The following is a 20,413-nucleotide window of genomic DNA, read 5'->3' as shown; positions in this document are numbered from 1 at the left end:
GTGCTAACATAGCAGAAGGTGATTGATCAAGATCTTCCACTATGTTATAGTTCTGAGCTGCTCGAGCTCATGGGTTAAATGTCGATTTATGCAAAATTCCCTTTGGTGGTTTTATTGTAAATTCTAGTGCAATAGGTGGTGGAATATTTTCTGATGAAGTCAAAGTCGAAGGATTAGATTGATCAATGGCATGATTACTTGACTATGATGGTGGATTTACATAATCTTTATTTCTTGTTGACACCAAAACATCATTTTGTGTCTTTGTGATGGATAACATGAGTACTTGGGATGTGGAAGCATGGTTTATCACAACCAAATGTGTCTATGTGTTTGGAAAAGGATCTTTCAAAACTGTAGATGTGTTAGAAGTCTTTAGAAGTTTAGAGACTTTTGAGCGGTGTGGAAAATCTCTTGTAAAATGCTCATCATTACATATTAGACATGGATAGTGAGGTTTCCTTGCCGTGGTAGAGGAAAAAGATGACTTCTCTTGAGGGGAATTATCTTGTTTCTTCTTTTTTTTCCCCTTCTTCTTGCCTCCTGGTTGCTTCTTATTTTTTTCCTCTGTTACATGACACAACATTAATTTTTGAAGCAAGAGTTTTTTTTGATGCATTGGTAGTTTGATTGGTAATCGAAAGAGTTTGACCATATGGTCTTCCTACTGTCTACGTGCTCAAATAACCGATCACACCGTCGCGAGGATGAGATTCTTTACTCAATTGTGGAGAACGAGGAGCAATGAATGCTGGTAGGGTGCATTAGGAATTTTGTCATAGAGTGTGTCAGATTGTGTGTAAATCAAATCCAAATATTGGGTACCTGCAATTACCTGTTCTTCTATGACAACTCCACCTTTCGCCACATCCTTGGTGATTGATGGCAACAAGGATTTTATGAACCACTCAGCTAAAAGCTGATCAGGAACATATCTCTTAACCATTCGACGATGACACCGCCACTCATGAATATGATCTGATATATGGGTAGCAGTAGTCTGCTTAAAGTTGTTTAGGAGTTCTGTTCTAGTCTTGTATCTGATAGGTAACTGGAAGTGGGTTAGAAATGCGGTGGCTAAAGTAGTAAATTTGTTGAAAGAAGCTAGTGGTTGTTGATAACCAAGCTGAATTTGTGGTTGTCCATAACCTGCAAAACCTTGTTGTCCAGGACCTTGGTAATCTTGATAGTATCCAAAACTAGGTTGAGCCTATTGGGCAAGTCCAAATTGCAGTTGGAATTGCTGGAATTGAGGCTGTTGAAATTGGGGCTGCCATGGATGTTGAATCAACTATTGTTGTTGATGCTACAACCGTTGTTGTTTTAACGATTATTGTTGCCCATCAATGAAAGGTTGGCCAAGTTATGAATAAACGATACCAGTGTAAGCTTGAGTCAGTCCAAATAATGGTATACTAACCTAAGGTTGTTTAATGACAGACATAAGTGGTTGTTGTACAAAAGCATGAGAAACTTGAATTTCTTGACCCGAAACATGCGGTTGTGAGGTATAAGGACTAGTGTGTACCAGTTGAGATACAATAGTTTGAACTTCTGACTGTGGTACAGTAGTAACAACAGGGGTAGTAGGAATAGCTAACACAGTTTGCATTGGTGTGTTGGATACAAAAGCCTTGGTTGAACTACCATTTTTGGCTGCCATTGACAAACTCGAATTCCAGGTTGACCTGAATACTGCGGGACACTACCATATGATGGTCCTCCATAGGGAGGGTAAGGTGAACAAGCATATTGCTCTCCATATGGCGGCATTCTAGTATGTAATGGATACATAGGTCTTTCTTGACTAGATTGTCCAACTTGATATTGATATGCATGATGAAACTATTGAGTTCCTGTTAAAGAAGAACTAGGTAAAATTTTGGATGAGGACATTCTCATGTAGAAGCAACCCCTGAGTGGGTTCTAGATAGATATTGGTAACCAACCTGGACTCAGGTGTGGTAGAAAACATCGAAGAGGTTGTAACAGAGGATTCTGCCGCAGCTGCACCAGATGATACAGTCTAGGATGCTGGCGATTGTTCAGCCAAAGTTAAAAGAATAGACAAATACTTGGAAAGAGGTAGGATCAAATGGAGAAGTAAAATGAGGAGTATGAGGGTAGAGATAAAGCCCAGTTCCGAAGTGGAATGGGGTTCAAAATGTAGAATCTTCTTCAAATTATTCCTCGACAACAATTAAGCCAGGTGGGCGAACTTCATCATCATCCGGTAAAGTAACAACTTTGAATGTTTAAATTTAAATTTCATATGTTCTACTAAAAGAACAACACTTCTAGAAAGAGGTTCATGAACAACTTCGGGTTCATATGTAACTTCTATTTGAACTATGACAGGTTTCAGATTAACTTCTAGTTGAACTAATTCAAGTTCAGAAGTAATTTCTTGTCGAGCAACTTCAAGTTGAGGATGAACTTGTCGTTGAACGGTTTCAGTTATTGTTTCACTAGGATCACTACTAATGTCCTCAGGTAATTGTGAAACTTCTTCTTCAGAAATGGATGTACCAAAAATGGTTGGAGTAACTGGAGTCTCAATACTTACATAAATAGATGATTCAGGTAATCAACTGAGCAACTAGGATTTCTTGATGTACTTGCCTCAGTTAAGCGAGACCACTTTGACCGAATAGGTGTAGCTTCAAGCGGCAAAGGCGGTTTACTCGGTGTTCTTCGTGAACGACAGGGTAAGGGTTGATGTTCCTCCACAATTGTTGATTAATTTTATTATCAAAAAAGAAATAAAAAAAGGGGTAAGCTAGGAAAAAGATTTACGAAGCAACTATGAACTGCAGAATACCTCCTGGCTAACCAACAAGTACGGGCAGGCAATCTCCCCAAATGTTCTGTTTGGTGTATCATAGTGTACAAGGTGGCTGAATCAGATACCTGAGGATGGATAGCAACGTAGTTTTGTCCTCCCATATATACTCGAAGGTAGATCGAGGCCTACTCTGTATAAGCATTGTCTAATGCAAAACCACACAGTTAGAGCATTCCCATATACTTTATGTACTGTAACACTGTCATATATACATGAAGGTACGTGGATGAGCTACGATATGCTCACGTACATGGAATGATATATCACACTCGAGATGTATTGCAGACAAGTTAATGACAACTGCTCTGTTTTACGATGCCAGAACACATGTCTAGCCTAGAACCACTAAATGTTTTCGCTAATGAAAAAGCTCCAATAGGTAAATTAATGTTAATTTTAAGTTGATGTTGCTTAGGAATTTTCCATTCAATTTAAGAACGAAAATACTAGCTACTTAGGGATAGAGCAATCAGATTTCTTTTGATTGAAGAGCGAAGAGCAAAATCTAGTGCAATTTCCCTACAATATTCCTATGAGAACACACAAAAGTTTTGAATGAAATGTGCACGTATTTATTTTTGATTTCCTTAATGTGAATATGAAAAAAAGGAAATATGCACATACAATGAATCAATCTTTCATAAGAACAAATACCTTTATGACAATTATGTTTCGAAGGAAAGGAATACTCTACAACACTTTCTTTCAAATGGAGATTAATCAACTATATTCTAACTTTGACTATAGCCTGATAATGATAAAGAAAACATTTAAGAAACATTAATCAATCAAGTCGAAGTAGGGCTAGACAAGGATATAAGAACTAGTTCTCTGAGACATAACATTCGTTGATTAATGATTAAACAAAAAAACAGAGAAAAGTTGGCTAGAACACAATCCAAAGGTGGGAAACTAACTCTAAGAGGATCAACGCAACCCTGAATGGGAGACAATGCACTTCAGAGCACTGTACCTAATCCAGGGGTGCTCTACAGCACATTGTGTCCCTCACAAGCATGCACTGGTGACAGTGAGCCATTTCAAAAGGCAATTTGACAAAGTTTTGACAAAATTTTCAATGCAAAAGCACTAAAATACAATATATGAACACAACTAGGGTTTAAGAGGGTGTCTTAGGAGGTGGATAAGATACTAGGAAAGAGGATCTTCCCCAGTGTTTGGAGAATTTGGTATCTACGGATAAATATTAATTCCCTATAACCACTAAATGTTTTTGCTAATGACAATGCTCCATTAGGTAAACTAATGTTAATTTTAAGTTGATGTTGCTTAGGAATTTTCCATTCAATTTAAGAGTGAAAATATTAGCTACTTAGGGCTAGTGCAATCAAATTTTTTTCGATCGAAGAGCGAAGAGCAAAATCTAATGCAATTTTCGTACACTATTCCTATGAGAACACACAATCTTTTTCAAGGAAACATGCATGTATTTATTTTTGATTTCCTTAATGTGAATATGAAAAAAAGGAAATATGCACATACAATCAATCAATTTTTCATAAGAACAAATACTTTTACGACAATTATGCTTTGAAGGAAAGGAAGACTCTACGACATTTTCTTTCAAATGGAGATTAATCAACTATATTATAACTTTGACTATAGACTAATAATGATAAAGAAAACATTTGTGAAACATTAGTTAATCAAGTCAAAGTAGGGCTACACCAGGAGATAGAAACTTTTTCTCTAAGACATAACATTCATTGATCAATCATTAAAGAAACAAACAGAGAAAAGTTGGCAAAAACACATTCCAAAGGTGGGAAGCTGACTCTTAGAGGATCAGTGCAACACTGAATGGGAGACAATGCACTCTAGAGCACTATCCCTAAGCAAGGGGTGCTCTGCAACGCACTGTGTCCCTCACAAACATGCATTGGTGACATTACAATACTTGCTTCAAATCCAAATCCCATAGCAACATTATCTCCTTACAATTCAACATAATCCAACCACTGATCACTTAGATGAGTGGTCAATTTATAGGGAGATGAAGGAGGTTTTGTCATATTGAACTGCCTTCCATACTTAGAATTAGTTCCATGGAGGAATGGATGAGAGGATAGGATGCATCTTAATTCATTCCTTATCCATTTTCGAGCTCATAGGAGTTGATAATTGAGGGAACCTTGTAGATGACTCCAAAGATAAGAATATTCCCAAAACCCTATGTGAATTTTGCTCAAACTTGCCCAGCGCAGGTCAAAGGAATCTGAAGTGTTCTGGAAAGCACCATGGCATGGAATTAACTACTCTATAGCGCACCCTTACATGGGCCTACCTGCGTTGGTCCCTCTAGAGACCATTTCTAGATGTCTTCAGGTCATGAAACTATCTCGGAAGGAGACATTCAAAGGGGTGACTTGTTTAGGGCATGTAGCAAATGAACTTAGGGTTTGATAAGCACTAAAACACTGATATGGATGATGGCATTGATGTGCTCAAATAGATCTATAACAAGGTGTCCTTAAATATTTCATAGGTGAACGTTAACGCTAACCAAGAAAGGGTGTTGGCGGAATTATGAATTTGGGAATTTAATTGATGCGTGCAAAGATCTCATTGTAGTCCTCATATTTCTCCTTGAGCATGTGACATAGGAGTTCGTTTATTTCCCATTAGAGGGTAATATCATTAAAATATTGACTCTTCCTTTTGTGATGAGAGAAAGATCAGGTACCATGCTATCGCTTCCATTGGTATTCATTTTTCAGAGTAGGCCTAACAATCATTGGTGGTTAATGTTTCTAATTGATAAATCCCTCCCTAGATTTTATAGGTGTTAGTGTAGTGGAAGGTGGTGGTAGCCAATTGGCTTGGTATCTAGGCTTGTGGCCTTCGTAGAGGTTAATGCAGTATGGACCCCCATAAGGATCTCATACACTCACATGGCATTCCATTAGAGAAAAGGCTAATTGCAAAAAAAAAACCCATAGTAGGTCAAAACGAATAGTAATAACAAGATACGTCCATGTGAAAGTCGATAGTACATCTGAAATGTGGACACAAATAAATGGTGGGAGAGAGTGAGGCATTCGATGTCGAGTGAAGAAATATGGGGTTGGCCTTGGATTTAGAATAAAAACCCAGAAAACCAAAGTAGCCTCAAAGAATCTATTGCTACCAGTTAGCCATTCATGCGAATGTTATGAAACTACCTCACAAAAAGATAGAGAAGATAGATCAATGCCTTAGAATTCAGCCTCTCCTAGGGGGCAACCTCCTTTACATTACATAAATGAACAATTCTTGGATGATTCAAATGACAAAACCTCCTTTCTATATAAAGGAATGTAAGGAGTCACAATCTTACCAAGCTGACCTAACAATAATAATATAAATGCACAAAAATAACAATAGAGGGATTCTATGGGGCATAGTAATAGCAATATGGGGACAATAGGGGCACAACAATATTAATTAGGGATACAACTACAATAGTAATGGGGGCATCATTAGTATTATAGGGACCTAACGTGCCCCTCTCCTTCAAAAAAGTGTTGTCCTCAATTCTTGAGTAGTTCTAGATGCTTATGTATAAAATTCTCATCCTCCCATGTGGAATCTTCAGGAGATAAGTTCTTCCACTTCATGAGATACTTCTAAATGGATCGATTTTGTAGTTGTCGAGTTTTTGTTTCTATGACTGCATCTAGTTCCAATATAATCTTTCCTTCCTCGTCAAGTTTTGGCAATATTGTTTGAATTGTGAGCTTGTCGCCTATAACCTTCTTTAAACATGAAACATGGAAAACTGGGTGCACTTGAGAAGCTGCAGGAAGCTCCTATTTGTATGCCATAGTACAAATCTTTTGCAACACCTTGTAGAGACCATAATACTTTGGTGATAATTTATTATCCTTATTAGCTTACTTGAGGGACATTTGTTTATATGGTTGTAGCCTTAGGAATACCCAGTCACCTACATCAAAACTTCTTTCATTACGATGTTGATCCGCTTGTTGTTTCATTCTATTCTGTGCCAACACAAGGTTATCCTTTAAGAGTTGGAGAAATTGTTGTTGATGCTCGAAGTGATGTTCCACTGCTTGAACCTTAGAATTTTCTCTTAAATATGATGTGATGGATGGTGGCTGATATCCATAAAGTGCCATAATTGGGGTTGTTTTTGTTGCAGTATGGAAGGAAGTGTTATACAACCATTCAGCCAGTGGCAGACATTTAACCATTGTGTTTGTCTATCAGATACAAAGCAACAAAGATATCCTTCCAAACATTTGTTTACTTTCTCAGTTTGCCCATCAGATTGAGGATGATAAGATGAGGTATGACCTAATTGAGTACCAAGACAAGAAAATAATTTTGTCCAAAAATTTTCAATAAAAATGGGATCTCTGTCACTTACAATAATCTTTGGGCTTCCATGGAGCTTTGAATTGTTTCCATAAATGTAGTAGAAACTATATTGGCTTTAAATGGATGTGAGAATGCACAAAAGTGTGCATACATGGTAAGTCTGTCAACTACCACCATGGTGACACTCTTTCCCTCAGACTTAGGTAAACCTGTGATAAAATCCATTGAAACCTCCTCCCAACGTTGGCTTGGAATGGATAAAGGTTGTAATAGACCTGGTGTCTTAATTGTTTTAGCTTTATTTTTTTGGCAAACCAAACATTCCGCCACAAACTTTTGAATATCTGATTTAAAGCCATCCCAAAAAATTTCTTCTTAACCCTATTGTATGTTTTTAAAAATCCTGAGTGCCCTCCTAAGGGAGAAGCGTGCAATTCCAGAAGAATCTTTTGTTTGAGTTGGGAATTCTTACAAATGTATAAGCAATCTTTGTACCATAACGAATCCTTTTTCTTGCTAAATGTATCAGATGTATTGGATTCTTGTTGTAACTTTTGAATAAGTTCCCACACTTATTCGTTATTCTTCCATTCCCCCTTTCCTTTGCTTATCCAATCTAGTTGGATAATAGAAATGGCACACAACAATGCTTTCACATACTCATCGTTTCTTGACAGTGCATCTACCACAACATTTTGCTTCCCTTTTTTGTAGATGATTTGAAAGTCATAACCCAACATCTTTGTGACCCAATTTTGTTGTTCTTCATAGGATAATCTTTGTTCTAAAAATTATTTAAGGCTATCTTGATTGGCTTTTACCTTGAAGTGTCTTCCCATAGGTAGGGTCGTAATTTCCTAAGTGCATGTAGTATTTCCATCTTTTCCTTCTCATAAATAGCTTTGTGTAAATATTTTCCCCTAATTGGACAACTTTCAAAATAAATGGGTCTTTGCCTCTTTAAGATGTTCTAAGGCCCTTTGTTGCTTCTGGAGTCCATGAAAATGCATCTTTCTTCAATAATATTGTTAGAGGTGCTACTATTTTCCCATAATTCTTAACAAACTTGCAATAATACCCTGTCAACCTGGGAAATCCTCACAAATGATTTATGGATGTGGGGATTTTCCATTCCTTAATGGCTTTAATTTTGCTAGGGTCTACCTTACCTCCTTCATGAGATACAATATGACCCAGATATTCCACCTCTTGTACTCCAAAGAAACATTTGGATCTTTTTGCATATAATTGTTTCTCCTCCAGTAGTTGTAGCACCCTCTCAACATGTTCAACATGATCCTTCCAAGACTAGCTGTAGATTAGTATATCATCAAAAAATACTAACACAAATTTTCTAAGGAAGGGTTTGAAAATGGAATTCATCAAACCTTGAAATCTAGAAGGTGCATTGGTAAGGCCAAAAGGCATGACCAAAAATTCATAGTGACACTCATCAGTTCTAAAGGCTGTTTTCGGAATGTATTAAGTCTTCATTCTGATTTGATGATATCCTAAATGAAGATCCAACTTGGTGAAGTGAATTGATCCATGCAATTCATCCAATAATTTGTCAATGACAAGAATGAGAAACTTATCTTTAATAGTGAGCTTGTTGAGCTCCCTATAATCTAGACACATGCACCATGATCCATCCTTCTTGTGCACCAATACTACTGGAGCAGAGAAAGAACTTTGACTAGGTTGAATTATACCAGCCTCTCTCATTTCTGCAACCATACGTTCAATTTCACTCTTTCGGGAATAGGGATATCTGTACGGCCTGATGTTTGGAGGAACACTTTGTGGAATCAAATGAATAGCATTATCGTGATCACAAATAGGAGGGATAACTTTTCAGATGATTTCCATTGTGGGGAATTATCTTGTTTCTTGTTTTTCCCCTTCTTCTTGCCTCCTAGCTGCTTTCGATTTTTCCCTTTGTTACATGACACGACATTAACTTTTTAACCGTTTACGTGCTCAAAGAACCGATCACACCATCGCAAGCATGAGATTCCTTGCTCGATTATGGAGGAGGAGGAACAATGAAAGCTGGTCAGGGTGCATTAGGAATTTTGTCATAGAGCATGCCTGATTATGTGTAAATCAAATCCAAATATTGAGCTAAAGCAATTACTTGTTATTCTGTGACAACTCCACCTTTCGCCATATCCTCGGTGATTGATGGCAGCAAGGATTTTATTAATCACTCAGCCAAAAGCCGATCAGGAAAATATGTCTTAGCCATTCAATGATGACACCGCCATTCATGAATATGATCAGATATATGGGTAGCAGTAGTCTGTTCAAAGTTGGTTAGGAGTTCGATTCTAGTCTTGTATCTGATAGGTAACTATAAGTGGGTCAGAAATGTGGTGGCTAAATTTGTCAAGTTGTTGAAAGAAGCTCATGGTTGTTGATAACCAAGTTGAATTTGTGGCTGTTCATAACCTGCAAAACCTTGTTGACCAGAACCTTGGTAATCTTGATACTATCCAAAAGCAGGTTGAGCCTATTGGGAAAGTCCAAATTGGGGTTGGAATTGATGGAATTGACGCTGTTGAAATTGGGGTTGCCACGGTTGTTGAATCAACTATTGTTGTTGTTGGTACAATTGTTGTTGATTTAACGATTGTTGTTGCCCATCAATCAAAGGTTGGCCAGGTTATGAATAAATTATACCAGTGTAAGCTTGAGTCAATCCAAATAAGGGTATACTAAGTTAAGGTTGTTGAACCGTGGACACAAGTGATTTTTGTACAACAACATGAGAAAGTTGAATTTCTTGACCCAAAACTTGCGGTTGTGAGGTATAAGGACTAGTTTGTACTGGTTGAGATACAACAATTTGAACTTGTGACTAAGGTACAGTAGTAACAATAGGGGTAGTAGGAATAACTGACACAGTTTGCATTGGTTGTGTTGGATACACAAGCCTTGGTTGAACTACCATTTTTGGTTTCCATTGACAAACTCGAATTCCAGGTTGACCTGAATACTATGGGAAACTACCATATGATGGTCCTTCATAGGGAGGATCAGGTGAATAAGCGTATTTCTCTCCATATGGCAGCAATCCAATATGTAATGGATACTTAGGTCTTTGTTGACTAGATTGTCCAACTTGATATTGATATTCACAATCAAACTATTGAGTTCCTGTTAAAGAAGAGCTAGGTAAAATTATGGATGAGGACATTCTCGTGTAGAAGCAACCCGTGAGTGGGTTCTAGATAAATATTGGTAACCAACCAGGACATACGATTCACCATATAGGTGTGACTCAGGTGTGGTATAAAACATTGAAGAGGTTGTAACAGAGGGTTCTACCGTAGCTGCATCAGATCATACAGCCTGGGATGTTGACGATTGTTCAACCATAGTTAACTGACCCAAAAGTTGTCTTAAAGAATAGATGAGTACTTGCAATGAGGCAGGATCAAATGGAGCAATAAAATGAGGAGTATGAGGGTAAAGATAAAACCCAGTTATGAAGTGGAATGGCGGTCCAAATGTAGAATCTTCTTCGAATTCTTCCTTGACAACAGTTGAACCAAGTGGGAGAACTTCATCTTCTGGTCCGTAAAAGATTTATGGTGTTGATAAAGTGGAAGTTTTAGTAGTTACTGATGTCTAAGGGGTAACCGGTTGATTGTCTTCCAGTAAAGTAACAACTTTTGAATGTTCAAATTCTAAGTCCAGATGTTCTGGTAAAAGAACAACACTTTTAGAAAGAGGTTCCTGAACAACTTTGGGTTCAGATGCAACTTTTGTTTGAACTGTGATAGGTTTTGGATTAACTTCTGGTTGAACTAATTCAAGTTCAGAAGTAATTTCTTGTCGAGAAACATCAAGTTGAGGATCAACTTGTTGTTGAAAAACTTCAGTTACTGTTTCACCAAGATCAGTACTAATGTCCTTAGGTAACTGTGAAAATTCTTCTTCAGAAACGGATGTACCAAAAATGGTAGGAGTAACTGGAATCTCAGTACTTACATAAATAGATGATTCAGGTAATTCAACTCAGCAACTAGGCGGTCTTGATGTACTTGACTCAGTTAAGCGAGATCGCTTTGACCGAATAGGTCTAGCTTAAGGCTACAAAGGTGGTTTACTCGCTGTTCTCCGCGAACGACAGGGTAAGGGTTGATAGTCCTCCACAATTTCTGATTAATTTTATTATTGAAAAAGAGATTAAAAAATGGGTAAGCTAGGAAAAAGTTTTACCAAGCAACTATGAACTGCAGAATACCTCCTGGTGAACCAAGAAGTATGACAGGAAATCTCCCTGAATGTTGTGTTTTGTGTATCACAATGTACAAGGTGGCTGAATTGGTTACCTAAGGATGGATAAAAACCTACTTTTGTCCTCCCATATATACCCGAAGGTACATCGAGGCCTAGTCTGTATAAGTGTTGTCTAATGCAAAACCGCATAGTGAGAGGATTCCCACATAATTTACATACTCTAACACTGCCCTATATACCGTAAGATACGTGGACGAGCTTTGATATACTCATGAACATGGAATGAGATATCACACTCGGGATGTATTGTAGACAAGTTAGTGACAACTTCTTTGTTTTACGATGCCAGAACATATCTCTAGCCTAGAACCACTAAATGTTTTCGCCAATGACAATGCTCCATTAGGTAAATTAATGTTAATTTTAAGTTGATGTTGCTTAGGAATTTTCCATTCAGTTTAAGAGTGAAAACATTAGCTACTTAGGGTTAGTGCAATCAGATTTATTTTGATCGAAGAGCGAAGAGAAAAATCTAATGCAATTTCCGTACACTATTCCTATGAGAACACACAAACTTTTTCAATGAAACATGCATGTATTTATTTTCGATTTCCTTAATGTGAATATGAAAAAAAGTAAATATGGACATACAATCAATCAATCTTTAATACAAACAAATACTTTTATGACAGTTATGTTTCGAAGGAAAGGAAGACTCTACGACACTTTCTTTCAAACGGAGATTAATCAGCTATATTCTAACTTTGACTATATGATGATAATGATAAAGAAAAAAAATTAAGAAACATTAATTAGTCAAGCCAAAATAGGGCTAGACAAGGAGATAGAAACTTGCTCCCTGAGACATAACATTCACTAATCAATCATTATACAAAAAAACAGAGAAAAGTTCGAAAAAACACATTCCAAAGGTGGGAAACTGCCTCTAAGAGGATTAGCACAATCCTGAATTGGTGAAAATGCACTTTAGAGCACTATCCCTGAGCCAGGGGTGCTCTGCAGCGCATTATGTCCCTCACAAGCATGCGCTGGTGACAGTGAGCCATTTCTAAAGGAAATTTGACAAAGTTTTGACCAAATTATCAATGCAAAAGAGCTGAATTACAATCTATGAACACAAGTAGGGTCTGCAAGGATGTCTTAGGAGGTGGATAAGCTACTATAATTCAACATAATCCAGCCCATGATCACTTAGATGAGTGGTCAATTTATAGGGAGATGAAGGATGTTTTGTCATATTGAATGGCCTTCCATACTTATAATTAGTTCCATGGAGGAATTGATGAGAGGATAGGATCCATCTTAACTCATTCCTTATCCATTTTCAAGCTCATAGGAGCTGATAATTGAGGGAACCTTCTAGATGACACCAAAGATAAGAATATTCCCCAAACCCTATGTGAATTTTTCTCAAAATCACCCAGCATGAAAGGAAGCCGAAGTGCTCTGAAGAGCACCTTGGCATGGACATAACTACTATGCAGTTCACCCTTACATGGGCCTACCTGCATTGGTCCCTCTAGAGGCCATTTTTGGATGTCTTCACGTCATGAAACTATCTGGGAAGGAGGAATTCAAAGGGGTGACTTGTTTAGGGCATGTAGAAACTAAACTTAGGGTTTGATGATCCCTAAAACACTGATCTGGATGACAGAATTGATGTGCTTAATTGTATCCGTAACAAGGTGTCCTTAAATATTTCCTAGGTGAACATTAACGCTAACCAAGAAAGAGTGTTGGTGGAATTATGAATTTGGGAATTTAATTGATGCATGCAATGATCTCATAGTAGTCCTCATATTTCTCCTTGAGCATGTGACATAGGAGTTCGTTTACTTCCCAATGGAGGGTAATATCATTAAAATGCTGACTCTTCCTTTCGTGACATGAGAAAGATCAAGTACCATGCTATCCTCTTCCATTGGTATTCATTTTTCAGAGTAAGCCTAACAACCATTGGTGGTTAATGTTTCTAATTGATAATTCTCTCCCTAGATTTTATAGGTGTTAGCGTAGTGGAAGGTGGTGGTAGCCAATTGGCCTAGTATCTAGGCTCGTGGACTTCCTAGAGGTCAATGCAGTATGGACCCCCATAAGGATCTCATACTCTCACATGGCATTCCATTAGAGAAAAGGCTAATTGCAAAAAAAAAACCCATAGTAGGTGAAGGCCAATAATAACAACAAGATACGTCCATGGGAAAGTCGATAGTATATTTGAAAAGTGGACACAAATAAATGGTGGGAGAGTGTGAGGCATTCGATGTCAAGTGAAGAAAGTTAGGGTTACCCTTGGGTTTAGAATAAAAACCTAGAAAACCAAAGTAGCCTCAGAGAATCTATTGCTACCAGTTAGCCATTCAGGTGAATGTTATGAAACCAGCTCACAAAAAGATAGAAAAGATAGATCAACGCCTTAGAATTGAGCCTCTTCGAGGGGGTAACCCCCTTTACATTACATAAATGAACAATTCTTGGATGATTCAAATGACAAAACCTCATTTCTATATATAGGAAGCTAAGGAGTCACAATATAACCAAGCCAACCTAACAATAATAATATAAAGGCACAAAAATAACAATAGAGGGATTCTATAGGCCATAGTAATAACAATATGGGGACAATAGGGGCACAAAAATATTAATAAATGATACAACTACAATAGTAATGGGGGCTTCATTAGTATTATAGGGACCTAACGTGCCCCTCTCCTTCAAAAAAGTGTTGTCCTCAATTCTTGAGTAGTTCTAGATGCTTATGTATAAAATTCTCATCCTCCCATGTGGAATCTTTAGCGGATAAGTTCTTCCACTTGATGAGATACTCCTAAATGGATTGATTTCGTAGCTGTCGAGTTCTTGTTTCTATGACTACTTCCGGTTCCAATATAATTTTTCCTTCCTTGTCAAGTTTTGGAAATATTGTTTGAATTGGGAACTTGTTGCCTATAACCTCCTTTAAATATGAAAAATGGAAAACTGGGTGCACTCGAGAAGCTGCAGGAAGCTACAATTTGTATGCCATAGTACAAATCTTTTGCAACACCTTGTATGGACCATAATACTTTGGTGATAATTTATTATCCTTCTTAGCTTACTTGAGGTACATTTGTTTATATGGTTGTGGCCTTAGGAATACCTAGTCACCTACATCAAAACTTCTTTTGCTACGATGTTGATCTGCCTATTGTTTCATTCTATTCTGTTCTGACACAAGGTTATCCTTTAAGAATTGGAGAACTTGTTGTTGATGCTCGATGTGATGTTCCACTGCTTGAACCTTAGAATTTTCTCTTAAATATGATGTGATGGATGGTGGCTGATATCCATAAAATGCCATAAATGGGGTCATTTTTGTTGCAGTATGGAAGGAAGTGTTATACAACCATTCAACCAGCAACAACGATTTGACCCATGGTGTTTGTTTATTAGATACAAAGCAATGAAGATATCCTTCCAAACATTTTTTTACTTTCTCAGTTTGCCCATCAGATTAAGGATGATAAGATGAGGTATGAGCTAACTGAGTACCAAGACAAGAAAATAATTCTGTCCAAAAATTTCTGGTAAAAATTTGATCTTTGTCACTTACAATAATCTTTGGGTTTCCATGGAGCTTTGAATTGTTTCCATAAATGTAGTAGAAACTGTGTTGGCTTTAAATGGACGTGAGAATGCACAAAAGTGTTCATACTTGGTAATTCTGTCAACTACCACCATGATGACATTCTTTCCCTCAGACTTGGGTAAACCTGTGATAAAATCCATTGAAACCTCCTCCCAACGTTGGCTTGGAATGGATAAAGGTTCTAATAGATCTGGTGTCTTAATTGTTTCAGCTTTATTTTGTTGGCAAACCAAACATTCCACCACAAACTTTTGAATATCTGATTTAAGGCCATCCCAAAAAAAATTCTTCTTAACCCTGTGGTAAGATTTTAAAAATCCTGAGTGCCCTCCTAAGGGATGATCCGCATTGGATCCATCAAGAACTGTCAAAGAACTATGACTGTATCAGGTCGGGACAAATCTCTAAAAATTCCAAAACAACGATCAAAAACACCCTGAACCAGTGGCAATGGCAGCCATGGTGGAACGACGATGACCTTGGTCAAAGCGCACTGACCGAGGCCGATGGAGACTGCACGGGAGGTCAAAGTAGGCCTTGGAAGGCCTGGATCGAGAAAATAAGGAGGTTTTTTATGCGTGATTAGCACTTGGCACTAATCACGCATCGCTGAGTGAATATGGCCATGAAGGAAAGGCCAGAGCACTCGATCATGTGGGGGAACTGGAGAACCATGGGCGGGAAAAGTGAAAAGTGCTAATGTACAAAGGTGGGACCCGTGCTCTTGAAAACTGGTTGTATTGATCGGGGTGCCCACAAATGGTAAGAGTTTTTGGATGAGAGCAGGGTGTCTCCATACATCGATCAACACGTGGCAAGTGGAGGTGAGAGAAAACCACCGTTGATCACGTGCTATTGGTAGAGCAAGTAATCCACATGAAACATGCGTATGACGTTGGATCTGGGGGACTCAGATCGGATGGCTGAGATCGCACTCGATGGAGGAAGCAAAATCGATGAAGGAATATGCTACGTTTTAGAAGGATTTGGAATCTATTTGACTACCACGGTAGAGGAAGAGCGCATCCATGACGTAACTGAAGAAACGAATCGGCAAAGCTGGCTAGCACCATTAGAGGAGGACATGTGGCCACTCCTTGAGCGTCCATGATGACGCTGAGCAAGGAAATCGAAGCGCAATTGCAGAAGGTGAATCGACAGAGGCGAATGAGGAACCGAATAGGAATTGGAACGAATGGGTGAAAGCCATGAACAGAGACAAAATACATAGTGAGAGTCAGTCAAAGTGAACCACGAGAGGAGGACTAAACACTAAGAGACAAAAGCTAGAGAAGAAGGTAGTAAAGAAAATGCAAAAAGAGACAGAGGGCCGAGCTGACTAGCGACAACATTGAGCACCAGAGAGCTTGATAGATTCAAGCCATCCCATAGAGGAATCTGTCCAGATTGAGCACCACATTTGGCACTTTCGATTGTAGACCACAGGGTCACAGAGCTGGTAGGAAGAAGAAGAGTCTGTGTACTCCAGTGGCTTGGGGAATCCAGGAACCACCCTGCCAAGCAAACCTGCTTCAAGAGAACTCACATTGAGTCCCTGCATTGTAATTCTCTACATAAATACAGAATAAAACAGGGCCACCACTGAAATTTGGACCGGAGATGTAGCCCTGGAGAATAGGGTGAATTCCTTATTAAAATTCTTGTGTCTTTGTGTTTGCTTACTGTATTTCTCTGCTGTCTTTCCATTTAAAATGTTTGTGTGTGGGCAATATGATCAATCCATTGCTTAAATAACACAAAACACACACGAGCACATGAGTTTGTAATGCCTTTAAACAATAAATCTTTAACTGATGCCACTCATAAGGTGAATATCAGATCAAGTGGTATGAGAGCTCCAGGCTGTAAGGTTAGACAAGCTTGTGTTGGTTAGCTGTTGAATGCTCACTAGATCAAAGCTCAAATAAGGAGAAGGAGAGTTGGTGGAAACTAATCCTGAAATTGGGAGAGTCTATTAGACTTGAAAGACAATGTCAGAGGAAGGCTTTGTGGGTCTAGACCCTCAATTCATAGAGAGTTTCCTAGCTATAAAGTCTATGGTAAAAGAAATGTATAGGGACTTTAGAAATCATAAGTATGAAGATTTATTAGGTTCTAAACAAGATAAAGAAGAAGATGAGTCTCATTCCGATGACCACTCAAAAGGAGAAGGGAAAGAGGAAAACTTTCTCACACCTCCTAATAGCCCTGTGCATAACAAGAAAGCATCTTTGATTAAGCTAGATGTTAAATTTGATCTGCCTATATATGATGGAAAGCTAAATGTTGAAAAGGTGGACAATTGGATTAGACAAATTGATGTGTATTGTAGGGTATAGAACATAGACTCAGACAAGAGTAAGATTGAGCTGTCAAGCCTACACCTAGGAGGCACTGCCTTGGTTTGGTGGGAAGGAAGAACCCAAGCTAATATGAAAAGACATGGTAAGACCATCTCTATCTGGAGTGAATTTATTGCTGCAATCAAAAAGCAGTTTTATCCATTGGCCTACATGCAACAAGCCATGATGAGTTGGAAAACTCTTCGGTAGTTAAAAGGGAAAAGCGTGCAAGGGTATACTCAAGAGTTCAGAAAGAGAGCATTGATTCTAGGGATCTCATTAGACTCACTGGAGACTCTTTTGAAGTACATTGGTGGTCTACACAGCTACATGAGGCATACCATCCTCATGTTTAATCCCACTAGTATAGATTAGGTATCTGTACAAGCTACTCATTTAGAAGCTAGAGGAAATAATGGAAATCCAGAAGTTGGGGGACCATCCCAACCAACTCTAAGCAAGAGCAAGGAGAAAAGAAAGCAGAAGTGGAAAGCAAGGAAGGCTAACACTGCACAGAAAGGCAAAGCTTCATGCACTCACTGTAAAAAGGAGGGGCATGATGATGAGCACTATTGGATTCTGCATCCAGAGATGAGAGCTAAGAAGTTCGAGGGAAAGAAGAAGAAGCCTGCTGCAGCTATTCAGAAAGATTTGGGGTCAGACTCAGGAGATGAAACAATCATTGCAGCCATAGGTATAAGAGGTAAGAATTCTAAAGCATCTACTAGTAATTCTACTCAATCTATTATTGATGAAGAACATGAGAGAAAAAGACATGAGCTTTTCCATATTCGAGTTATTTCTAAACATCAAAAGATTGATACTTTGTTTGATAGTGGCTCACAAGTAAATTTGATTTCTGAAGCAATTGTAAAGAAATTGGGATTAGCAACTACACCTCATAGGAAACCATACCCATTAGGATGGTTGAATGATAAAGCACAAGTACAAGTGACTAGACAGTGCAAACTCAAGTTTTCTTTTGGGTCGTCATTTGTAGATGAGGTTGAGTTAGACGTAATTCCTTTGGATATATGTGGAATTATTTTAGGAAGTCCTTACTTGTATGATAGAAAAGCTATTTTCTATAGAGCTGAGAAAAAGTATCTACTTGTTAATGATGGAATCAAATACTTTGTAAGAGCTCATAAGCTCAAAAATAATTATACTCTCATAAATTTTGGGCAGATGAAAAGAATGATAAATTCATGCAAACAATTCTTACTAATGGTTGTAAAGGAAAAGAAACCTGATAAAACCAATGTATTTGAGGGCTGTAATGCTCAGCAGCAAGTTGATATAGAAAAGATTGTTTCAGATTATGATGTCGTGTTTCAGGAACCTAAAGGTCTGCCAACCGAAAATGAAATAGTACATGATATTATTTTGCAGCAAGATGTTCCATTGCCTAACATTGGAATGTATAGGTTGTTTTCTTTAGAGAATGCTGAAATCAAGAAGCAGGTGCAGGAGTTGCTAGAGAAGGGATTCATCAGGCCTAGGACATCACCATGTGGGTCACCAATCATTTTGGTGAGAAAGAAAGATGGCTCATGGAGAATGTGCATTGACTACCGAGCACTAAATAAGATAACTATCAAAAATCGTTATCCCCTTCCTCACATAGATGATATCTTAGATCAATTGAAGGAAGTTGTTTATTTCACCAAGCTGGATTTGCATAGTGGATACCATTAGGTCAAAGTTGCAGAGCAAGATGCATGGAAGATTGCTTTCAAAACAAAGCAGGGATTGTATGAGTGGCTGGTTATGCCTTTTGGATTGACCAATGCCCCTGCTACTTTCATGAAATTAATGAATGATGTACTCGGGCCTTTTCTTGATGATTTTGTTATTATGTATCTAAATAACATTATGATTTTTAGTAAAACATGGGAAGAACACTTAAAGAATGTTAAGAAGACTTTAGATGTTTTGAAAAGAGAAAAACTTTATGTTAAACTCTCAAAATGTGAATTTGGAAAAACATCTCTAAATTATTTGGGTCATATAGTAGGGGGTGGTGAATTGAAAATAGATCCCTCTAAAGTGACAATCATTGTAAACTGGCCTATACCCAAGTCTGCTACAGAAGCTTCTTAGGAGCAGCACAATATTGGAGGAAGTTCATTTCTAACTTTTCCTCAATTGTAGCTCCCTTACATGCTTTGAAAGGATTCAACAAGGTGTTTCAGTGGGGAGGAAAACATCAAAAGGCCTTCGACACCTTGAAAGAAAAGATTAGTACAACACCTGTATTGGCACTACCAGATCTACAAAGGCCGTTTGAAATCCAAACAGATGCCAGTGACTATGCCATGGGAGCAGTGTTGACACAACATGGTAAACCCATATGTTATCATTCTGAGACTTTTAATCTTGCAGTAGTTAACTATCCTACATATGATAAAGAATTGTATGCATTAGTTCAGAGTGTGAAAAATTTGAAACGTTACTTAATGGGCAAAGAGATAGTAATACATATTGATCATCAACCACTTCAATATCTACACTCCCAAACTAAGTTGCAGCAATCAAGACACTATAGATTGACGGGTTTTCTACAACAGTTTCATTTAGTCATCAGATAAAAAAGGGCATACACAAAAAAGTTGCAGACATGTTATCTAGACCCATTATAAATGAATCTACTATACTTAAGCATAATTCTGTACTACATGAAAATTACATTGAACAATATTCTTAAGATATAGACTTTAAAGATGCATATGAAACATTGAATCAAGGCAAAAAGGTAGAAGAATTGGACTATCATGTGAAGGACCGACTCTTATATCATTTTGGGAAACTCTCCATTCCACAAACAAAGAGAGTAAAGATAATTAGAGAGGCACACATTTCTCTGATATTAGGTCACTTTGGGGTAAGTAAAACAGCTGCACAGCTGCAATGATTTTGTTATTGGCCAAAAATGAATGAGACAACTTCTAGATATATAAGAGGGTGTACTATGTGTGCTAAAAGAAA

The sequence above is a fragment of the Pinus tabuliformis genome, chromosome 1_1 (genome assembly GCF_031772625.1).
Source record: "Pinus tabuliformis cultivar Carrire ecotype Pingquan chromosome 1_1, CPIR1, whole genome shotgun sequence".
Classification (NCBI taxonomy): Eukaryota; Viridiplantae; Streptophyta; class Pinopsida; order Pinales; family Pinaceae; genus Pinus; species Pinus tabuliformis.
Note: the sequence above shows the minus strand (reverse complement) of the source record.